Here is a 10,949-nt window from a genome sequence, read left to right on the forward strand (position 1 = left end):
TTCCGCCCCTCTTGCTCCTCCTCCCCCCTCCCCTCTTTCCCTTCTGGAACCTTCTGGAAAAACCCGTTAACTGTCAAAGCGGTGGTTTGAGCCCAGACTCGGTGGCCTGTCTCGGTGGGTCCTCCTCAGCTTTCCTCAGATCTTGGCAGAGTTGCCTTGGGGGGGTGGCAGAGGGGGTGCCTTTTTCTCCCTCCCAAGCCTCTCCCCCCCAGGTGGGAAGCGGGCTATGGGGTGCAGGAGGAAGGGAGGGGGTTGAAAAGAGGGGGCGACACTCTAGGGTCTCCCAGAAGTGGGGCTGTTTGGGGAAGAAGAGGGGGGGTCTCCTGGGGGGGCATGGGGCTCCCTCCCTCCTCTTCCCCCCCGAGGTGCCTGGCCTGAGGCGCTTCTGGACCCCTCTCCCCTTCCCCCTGAGGTGTTTGAAGGGGACTCTTCAGAAGGACCTCCTTCGTGTGTGTGTGTGTGTGTGTGTTTGTGTGTGTGTGTGTGAAGAGGCCCAGGAAGGCCAGGGGTTTGGGGGCAGAGGCAGAAAGGAGACCTCCCCCCCCCACACACAGGAGAGGATCCCCCTCTGGCCATCTCTCCTGGCTGCAAGGAAGAGGCTGGCCATTCAGAGCCGTCCCATCTGTAAAAGGCTCCCCTCCCTTCACCCCCCCCAGGTGCCTGGCCTGCCACCCTGAGGCTATTTCGGACCCCCTCCCCCTCCCCCTGAGGTGTTTGAAGGGGACTCTTCAGAAGGACCTCCTTTGTGTGTGTGTGTGTGTGTGTGTGTGTGTGTGTGACCTGCCTGGCTGATCACCCATCTCCCCTGACAACAAGAGAATATTAGACAGGGCTTCTGTAATTTCTTCAGCCCTTTCCTTCAATATCCATGGATACAGTTCATCTGGCCCTGGGGATTTGGACTCATCCAAACAAATAAGGTATTTCTTTTATGTTACACTCCTCTTTCATCTCTTTTTTCCCTCTCCATCAGGTAATGAAGAGGACAACGGGAATCCACCCAGATGAAAAGCCGTATAAATGCATGGAATGTGGATTGAGTTTCAGTCAGAGGAGTACACTGAGTTCACATCAAAGAACTCACACTGGGGAGAAACCATATAAATGCATGGAATGTGGAAAGAGTTTCAGTAAGAGCGGTCACCTGACCACACATCTCAGAACCCACACTGGGGAGATGAAATGCTGTGGGGAATCACAGTGGGAGAACTGAACTCACAACCAGATACCTAAAGCATTGAGCTATCCAGCCAGCACCACAAATGCAAAAACAACGTGAAAACAACGACAATATTGGTTGTTGTAGGTTTTTCGGGCTATCTGGCCATGTTCTTGAGGTTTTTCTTCCTAATGTTTCGCTAGTCTCTGCGGCCAGCATCTTCAGAGCACAGTCAGTTCTGACTCCTGTCCTCTGAAGATGCTGGCCACAGAGACAGGCAAAATGTTAGGAAGAAAATCTTCAAGAACATGGCCAGACAGCCCAAAATACCTAGTACCATCGGATACCAACCATAAAAGCCTTCGAGAATACAATGACAGTATTCTTCATGTTCTTCTTACCGCTGTTATTATTACTATTCATTATTAACATTCAAATGTTTTTATTATTCCTGTTCACCAATAATTATTTTATTGTTGTTATTAATATCATTACTTGTTTTCATTGCTGTCCTTCCCCCACTTCCCCCCAAAATATTTATTTACTTGTTGGTTAGTTTCTTAGTTTACAGTATATCCCACCTTTCACCCAATAAAAATCACAAGGCATTGTACAATGACTAAAATAAATACAGATATGTAAATTGACAGTTCATTCTGTTTTGAAGTAGTTTGTTGTTTAGTCATGTTGGGTCAAAGTTGTAACAGACGTAGTAGTTTGAAGTAGTAACAGGCCAGTATTCCTTTCTGCTCCTCCTCACAGTTGAGAGAAGTTAGTTTTTCCATTACACAATTCTCAGAATGCCCGAGACCAGGGATTTCTGTAGCTATAGCTTTTTTTTAAAAAAAGGTTCTCCGACCTCTGCTCTTCTTTCACAATACCAATTCTGTTTGAGTTTAGGAGGTGAAAATGTTCATGTCCAGACCCTATAAATCTCTGATTAAAATTTATTTGTTAGAACTCTGTGTTGTTTCCTTATGACTTATAGCAGCCCCCGTTTAACTTCCACATCAGACAGTTAATTTTATCTCTCCACTTGGTCCGGTCTGAATGTTTATCAGGAGGAATCACCATCTCCAGAGGGACGTATCTTTTACTTGGGGTCTCCCTTACATTTATTGACAGCTCATCAGGTACAACAGTGGGGCCCCTGAGGAATGTCAGGAAGGGAGCCAACACAAATATGGACCTCTTTTGGAATGTCTTCTGGGTGTAGAAGAGATTATTCAGACTGCAAATGCGCTCATGGTTCACTTCAGGCTGAATTTTCTCACTCATAAAATGCTCTTGGAGATACCTTACACCTCTTTTGATCGTGCATTTTAGGGTCACATTCACTTCCCTACACATTCCTGAGCTCTTAGCTGTCTCTTTTGGGCATGATGTTTCCTGTGGCTTTGTAGAAATGTAGAACTGGTTGAATAAATATTTGTCATTTTTCAACTCGGGTGGTCTGCAGTTCGTAGCGACGTTGTTCTTCTCATTCCTCGTATTGTCTTTTGGGGATAGCGTCGATTCATAGTGTATGAAGAGACAGCCCTGGTAAAAAGGCCAGCCTTTGAAGGCATCAATGCGGACCACACCTTAGAAGAACAGAAAGCAAGAGTCTCATAGCATCCATTTCTCCCCAAATCATATGAGAGTTTCTTCCAGCTCCCAGGGCTGTTTCAGAAGATCTAGTTTGGCTAAATAAGCCTGGATCAAGGTTCAAAAGCAATTCCGTGTTTGTATCCATATCCTGGTAGCCCAATTCCCACATTTCTGCATCGGCCAAAACTGAGATTCCAAGTCTCTGGAGATAGTTCCAAAAGGTTCACTTTGGCCCAAGGTACCGTTTAAAGAAAAATCCACTTTAGGGTTAATTTATCCAGCCAGGCATAAAAAAAGGCAAAGAGAAATAAACAGGTTCCCAAGCCTTAAACAGGAGTGGAGTGTTCAAGATCAGTGTTCCTAGGCGTTATGCCAAAAGACTTCAAATAGACAAAACATGAGTCAAAACTTATCTAGTAATAACTATAACGCCAAATTATAATGTTCTTAAAGTATTTTAAGTGTATTTGAATGAGTACAGTAGTTAATATCCCATTAATTAATCTTCAAATTATTTCTTCATATCAGCTATCCCTCTCTCCAGATTATCTGCCGCTAATGATTCATGAGAGTGATAGAAGGTTCCTTTTCCTGTATATAGGAATTGTATTCTCCAGGGGTAATCACAAGCAATTAGTTATCTCACCCGTAGTGATGCTGTTGTTTCATAGTTTGATTGTTGTTTCTTATTAGTCTGCTGCCGACAACTTGCAAGAAAAAAAAATTGCTTGTTTCTGCCCGTTGGCTGATTAGAGAGTTTCCTGGATCGACCAGGGGTGACCGCCATCTCCCCCGTGATCAACAGGCTTCTGCCCCAGTTCACCACCTCTCCAGGGTGGTTCCGACACCGTAGGGTGTCCCAAACAGGTCAGAATTCAGCCCAGGGGACAATTCTGTCCTCCTCCTGCTGTCCCGTCGCGGCGTCAAGCCGGAAGTCCAATCAATGGTCTTTCTAATCCAGTCATTGACTATGTATGACTCACCAGTAGAGATGGGCATGGACCTCGGTTGGGAGGTTTGTGCCAATGTGTTCATGTGGCACCACGAGTGTGGCACATTCCCTTTCCCCATCTCCCTGGCCACTGACCCATTCAGCAGTCAAAGCTGTTCAACCAGTCCTTGGCAGGAACACAGGGTTTGCCTGTCCTGCTTCCTTGTCTAAGTGGGCAATCAGCCAAGGAGGTGGAGCAGGGAAGCCTGTGCTCCTGCTGGAGACTGGTGAAACAGTTGACGAGGAGGAGGAGAGGAGTGCATACCTGCTGGTGAGTGGGGGATCCAGCTAGGGAGGTGGGGGAAGGAAATGTGCAGCATCTGTGATGTTGTGTGTATGAACCTGCACAAACACCCGAACCAAAGTTCAGGCTTTTCTCTACTCACCAGTGACATTCACAAATATGGTCTAAACCTACATTTTAAGTGAAAGGGAAAAAAGTATGTTTACTTACAGTGGCTGTCTATAGTTACAGTCAAAAGAAAAATAAGAAAAAATAGGTTCGCCACCCTTGGCAGAGACACTTGCATGTTTTCTGCATTCTCAGAGGTCAGGAAAGGAGAGAGAGAGGGAGAGAATAATGAACAACGGAAGTGAAGCAAGCAAGCAAGCAAGCAAGCAAACAAACAAACAAAGAAACAGGAAGAGGGTATTGACAAGCCAGAAATGAGAAAAAGAACTTCAGCAGCAGGTTGCTAAAAAAGCAGACAATCCTTTCAGGTTCTAAAAGTCCCCTTCCACTGATGCCCAGTGTTAAAAAGCACACAAGATTGTTATTATCTTAGCATAAAGAGCATTTTATATAAAGTGCAGGAGTTTTGCAAAGCAAATCCATCTTCAACAGTTGTGGGGGGAAAAATTCCGAGAATGACTCAGGGTGAGCATCAACACAGCTTATTTATTATACCACTTATTTATTTTTTTGACAGGTCAGCCAACCACTATCTGCTTAATGCCTGGCTTCGACCACGGGCAGAATTGGTCCCTCTGAGAACCCAGGGTCCTGTTTATGCTGAGCGTGTAAGTACAGATGGATCACTTTTATCTCTAGCACCCTTTCCAGGAGACGTTATTGCTGACAAGGATGTGTCGATTCATAGCCTGGTCCAAAGGAGTCCGCATTAGCAACACTTCTTCGACTTGGTAGTTTTTGTAGAAGTATCCGTGCTAGTCTCTACAAAGACACCAGAGAAAAGAAGCAAACAACCCCTACTACTAGACAAATTGCTATATTTTGAGATTTCGTGACTCAAGTCCACTTCCTCAGATCTTAGACTGACTATCCTATTCTGACCATGTAAAGTATGAATATGAATATATGGTTATTAGACATGGTCCAAAGACCAGCTGGGAATACATACAATGGACATCGGTAAAGGATTAGGATCATCGGTCTGTCAACAATTTCAGATATCAGTCAATGAGTCTGGCCTCATTAGCAATCACAATTCATCACACAGAACGAAATGAACCAGGCGGCAGGCAATTAGCATCTGCTGTGTGAACCTAATGGTGGCTGTTCATGGCGAGCAATGACACACATACTAGTGAGCAGGGCATAATTTATCTTGGGCAAATTTTAAGTGAATAGTGACTCTCTTTCAGGGACTTTTTTAATAGTAGCTGCCAGATCGACGTAGAATTTGTCTTTCACTTCTGTAGTGGATGACAGTGTTGGTGCATATGCACTAATGAGGGTTACTGGTCCTGCTGATGAGTGGAGCTGCAGAGACAGGATTCTTTCACTCCCCACAGTGGGTGGAACAATGCATCTCAGGAGAGTGTTTCTGACTGCATTCACTTCAGCTGGCATTATCTGGCTGTTCTGAATACAATATACAGACTGGGCCTCCTTTAACTTCACTTTCTGAGGAGAAATTTCTTTTCCCTCCAAAATCTGTTTCTTAGGCTGGCCATGATCTGACTGCTTTTCCACAAAATGGCTGACCATTTTTGGCGGGCTCTGGACTTGCCCTTTGGAGTACTTAGGGTCCCATGTTTTCCCCCTGTATTTTCCCTCAGAATTACATGAGTTTTGTTCCACTTTCATACATTCAGCAGATTTAGATATGTTTCTCTCAGGATTTGAATCATTATTGGCACTTTTATTTTGGGCTGATAATTTCATTTGTTCCTTTTTTAGCTGCAATTCTACCGCATTTATTTTCAAATCTAGTTCTTTTTGCTTAGCCTCAAACTCAGCCTTGATTTGTGAAATTTCTTCCTCAGCCCTAGTTTTTATCTTCTTTACTTTTTCTTCAGTTTTAGCTCTGATTTCTTTTAATTTAATGTCTTTTTGCTGCTTATATTTTTCAAGATCCTGCTCACTTTGCCTGACCTGAACCTCATACTTTTCTTTCTTTGACATTTCTTCAACTGATAAATTGTTAATAAACTTATTTAGGAAATCCAATTCTAATTGTACCATTCTAATTTGGTGTTTCAGTTCCATCACTTTCATCCTCATGGCTATTTCCCTTTTCCTGGCAACTGCCTCTGCCTGTTTGATTTCATCTCTTTCTTTTCTTCTGATTTCTAATCTTTTCATTCTGTATTCATGTTTTTGTGCTAATTCCAAATTTCTGAGATCTGATAAATCTCCTCTAGAGGATTCTTCCTCTTGCACAGAGCCAAAATCATCCTCAGACCCATTATCCACTAGTGTTGGGTCTTCCTGGTCCCCCATTTCCACAACCTGACTGCGGGTTAGAGGCATAATTTTCCCTCAGGCTTCTGTTCCAACTTACAGGCCTTGATTTTAAAAGGCACACTTTTTTCCTGTCAGTGGGTCTGTTCTACAGTTACTGCTCTACCAGCACTGGCAAGCTAGCTACTGTTGCCAGGCTTCAGCCTCCAGCTAGGCCTCTTAATAAACAGAGTAAAATTTCTTTTTCTCTGTCTGTGGTACCAATCGTAAAATATACAGCTCTGCCTCTCTTTTTTTTAGGCTTGCTGTCCAAAATGGAAAGTTCCCTCAGCGTAGCTGTCTCCTGGCTTCTGCTCTGCCCCCTCAGAGTTACACAAACTCAGGACAGGCCAGCCACACCACAGCCTCTGCCCTTTTGGGACACTTTTCCCGCCAAAATGTCTCCTCAGAGCTTCCCTATCTTTAGTCCCCAGTCTGAGTTTCAGCGCGCCTCTACTAGACGTTCTCCCCGTGAGACACGTCCTAGAAGGTAACCCACACCTTCACTCAGACTTCCCTGACTAACCCCCTGCTCTGGGCACAACACAGCCACGGCTTCACTGGATCTTTTCGAATCCCACAACGCTGGCACCACTTTATCATGTAACAACCTCCTTCTCTATTTCACCAAGGAGGCCTGTTACACTACATCAACACTCTCTCACATTTCAGGTAGACTGCCACCAACCATTCCCTATAATGAGTCACACAGATAGGAATGGATTTCAAAAACAAAAGAACTAAAATTTATTGATTGGTACACACTTGGATTGGTAAACAAATAAAACAAGAGACTATTTAAATCAAGGCACTAGCATAAACAGACTCTAAATGTTTGTTCATACAGAACACAGAGCTCACACAGAACTCCACAAAACTCAATAAAGAACTGCTCCAGCAGAACTTAAAACAGAACTCCCTCATGACACACTTTCCCCAATATATATCCATCCCAGCTCCACCCACTGATGTCCCGCCTTCCTCCCACTATTGGATGTTAAACTCCCTCCAAAACCTTGAAGGACAGGAGACATCATAGCTGGCTGTAACAGTCACCAAATTCAAAGAAACACAAAAATGCAGCATGATTTCTTATTTATTTCTGGCTGGCTGGCAGATACATTGAGATAGTTCCAGAAAGAAAGGGAAGCATGCTACTTTGAATGTCCGTTTCATTTTGTTTCATTTAGTCGTTTAGTCGTGTCTGACTCTTCGTGACCCCATGGACCAGAGCACACCAGGCCCTCTTATCTTCCTCTGCCTCCCGGAGTTGGGTCAGATTCATGTTGGTTGCTTCGGTGACACTGTCCAGCCATCTCATCCTCAGTCGTCCCCTTCTCCTCTTGCCGTCACACTTTCCCAACATTAAGGTCTTTTCCAAGGAGTCTTCTCTTCTCATGAGATGGCCAAAGTATTGGAGCCTCAGCTTCAGGATCTGTCCTTCCAGTGAGCACTCAGGGTTGATTTCCTTTAGAATTGATAGGTTTGTTCTCCTTGCAGTCCAAGGGACTCTCAAGAGCCTCCTTCAGCACCACAATTCAAAGGCATCAATTCTTCTGCAGTCAGCCTTCTTTATGGTCCAGCTCTCACTTCCATACATCACTACAGGAAAAACCATAGCTTTGACTCTTCGGACTTTTGTTGGCAAGGTCATGTCTCTGCTTTTTAAGATGCTGTCAAGAATTGTCATCGCTTTCCTCCCAAGAAGCAGGCATCTTTTAATTTCATGGCTGCTGTCTCCATCTGTAGTGATCATGGAGCCCAGGAAAATAAAATCTGTCACTGCCTCCATGTCTTCCCCTTTTATTTCCCAGGAGGTGATGGGACCCATAGGAAATGGGAAAAAGCACAGGATGAGTTGAAACATCTCTGCATGCAGGTGAAAGGATTTCTGCTTCTCCTCAGTCAATCTTCCATTGTGATTTGCTTCCAGAGAACAAGATTAACAACCTATTTCATTTTGGACAGTAATGTCAATCCACCGCTGCAGGGATAGGCTTCTGTGTACCTACCTCTCTAGCTTTCCAACTCTCTCTTTATGGACAGATCAAAGCCTGTGAAGTTACTTTTAGGAAGTGTTTAGTTATATTTCCAAGATCCCAGTTGCTTGTTACTGGCATTGTTATGTGTGTGTGTGTTTTTTAAAAAAACCTTTTTCTTCAGAAGTACATTTACCCCTTGAATTGCATGGAACTGAGTAGTATGGTCTATACGCAGATGTTTAATCAACCGTCCAACCAACCAACCATTTCAATAAATGCTGTGCTGCTATAAGTAAATAAATATTCAATAAATGCTGCACTGCTATTCGCCTCCAGGAAGAGACCTGAATATGGCGGGTCTCAAACTTACTGAGGCCTCTTTGTTGGCAGAGCAGGGGGTCCCAGTTTGATGGTGATGTCCTGGATGGTTTACTCTCCTGGCATGGCAGCTCCACGTGGTGGCCGGGGAGTGTGCTGGGGCATGATGGGAGGCTGATGCAGATTGGGAAAGCTCTCTCTGTGTGTGTGTGTGTGTATTCGCGAATGCTTTCACGGCCGGGATCTACTGGTTGTTCTGGGTTTTTCGGGCTTCTTGGCCGTGTTCTGAAAGTGGTTCTTCCTGACGTTTCGCCAGTCTCTGTGGCCGGCATCTTCAGAGGACAGGTTGCTCCAGAGCACAGGTTGCTGTCCTCTGAAGATGCAGAGGACAGAGACTGGCAAAACATCAGGAAGAACCACTTTCAGAACACGGCCAAGAAGCCCGAAAAACCCACAACAACCACTCTCTCTCTCTCTTTCTCAATCTTATCCAAAAGTAACTAGAAGGCTGACATGATATCTTATACGGTCACCACTTGATTTATCCTTAATCCTTTTAAACCCCTTCCCAGGTTAGGACATCGGCTTTCAGACTGCCTTCGAAAATTTCTTGGGGTCTGGTGAGGACAAGATCAGAAAGTTCTGGAAAACCAACTTGTTCTATCTGACCAGTCATTTTTCCTGCATCACTAACCAGAAGAGACCACAGTGAGTAAGATCAAATGGGCGGGGAGGGTGCTGGGGCATGATGAGAGGCTGATGCAGATTGGGAAAGGTCTCTCCGTCCCTCCCTCCCTCCCTCCCTCCAACCCCCCCTCTCTCTCCCTCCCTCCCTCCCAAGGCTGGGAAGCTTCCTCTGGCTCTTCTCTACAATCCCTTCGAGTCTGGTGAAGATTGGGCTTCAAATGTGCAAATTATACACCAAAACGTAACTCCCCCAGGCACTCGAGTTCCAAGTGGGGCCGCCACCAGCACCAGCGGCCGTGCCCTCCTGTCCGAAACGGACCTTCCCTCACCAGGAGGTGGAGGAGCAGAAGTTTCACCTCGTCCTCATTCGTTCTAAGTTCTGACACCTCTCTGTGTTCCTGTTTCTGTTGTTCAGTGTGTTCCTGTCTCAGTTGAATAAAAATCTTATCAATATCTTCCATATAATTTTTATAATCATCCCTATTCCTGTCCTCCCTATTTGCCTTATCCTCACTATTTCTTTTTCTCTGACATGTGACACAAGCTCGACAGAATTCTTTTATCTCTTTTCCCATTTTTGGCCAATAATACTTCTGAGATATTGTTTGCTTAGTTTCTGCAATACCTAAATGTCCAGATAAGGTGTCTGTGTGTCCTTTTTCTATTATTTCCTTTCTGTATTTGGAAGGAACCACTAGTAATTTCTGTAGGCTCTCCCCTTTTCTCCTGGGGTTTATCAAAATCTCCCTATATAAAAGGTCTTTTGCCTCAGAGTATCTCTCAGGGTTCTCCGGTGATACTGGATCTTTACTAATCGATTTAAAGCACTGTTCTAATGTTGGATCAGTTTCTTGCTCCTGTTTAAATATTCTTTCATTTGGATTTTTCATTGTCACCAAATCAACTATTTCATTATTCCCTCCTATTATTACATCAGAGGACTCAAATTTTTCCTCAGACATTTCTTTATTTTCTTTCTGGGAATGAGTATTCCCTAAAGCACTCTTGACATGTTCCTGGTTACTTTCAATCAAATAACCCTGGCAAATTTGAGCTATTGGGAGTGGTTCTTGTTGTTCTGGGTTCTTTGCTCTAGCACTAACTGCGGTTGCTATGGCGCCCACTTCATCTGCCCCTGTGAGGGCCTCATTCTGCTCTATGCGATTTACCTTCTTAGGCAAATTCAAATTCTCTTTTTGTTGCCCAAAACCTCTATTCTTAACACATTGCGTTTTAAAGTGGCCTGTTTCTCCACAAGAAAACCACCTGACAGCTTTTTGTTCAAAACTAGGAGATTTTTCTCCTTTCCCTTCCCAGTTTTTAAATTTATGCTGTCCTTGATCTGAGGGCTTGCCCTTAAAATGGCTTCCAACTGTCTGTTGGTCTCTGAGGTGCATTTTCAGTTCTTTATGTCACCCATTAGACCATGGTTTCTCAAACCTCTCTTAACCTGACAGACGATCTAGAAAGGTGCCTAGGGGCACACAGAAGAAATCATTAAGATGCAACAGATGCATGATAATGTCACACAAATAA

The 10,949-nt window shown here is 44.4% G+C and overlaps 1 long non-coding RNA gene across 5 annotated transcripts in view; it reads left to right on the forward strand.

The window, feature by feature from the left end:
* LOC144584675 (uncharacterized) overlaps positions 1–10,946 on the forward strand; it is a 46,828-nt gene extending 35,882 nt beyond the window's left edge. For 4 of the 5 annotated variants that reach the window (XR_013539079.1, XR_013539078.1, XR_013539081.1 and 1 more), the window contains one exon: positions 974–2,119. This is a non-coding gene — a long non-coding RNA (uncharacterized LOC144584675). Of the gene's footprint in view, positions 1–973; positions 2,120–4,669; positions 4,761–9,298 lie in introns of those variants that run through there. The other variant, XR_013539080.1, reaches the window with a different exon arrangement.
* Positions 10,947–10,949: the final 3 nt, after the last annotated feature.

This window comes from Pogona vitticeps, chromosome 13, assembly GCF_051106095.1.
Source record: "Pogona vitticeps strain Pit_001003342236 chromosome 13, PviZW2.1, whole genome shotgun sequence".
Classification (NCBI taxonomy): domain Eukaryota; kingdom Metazoa; phylum Chordata; class Lepidosauria; order Squamata; family Agamidae; genus Pogona; species Pogona vitticeps.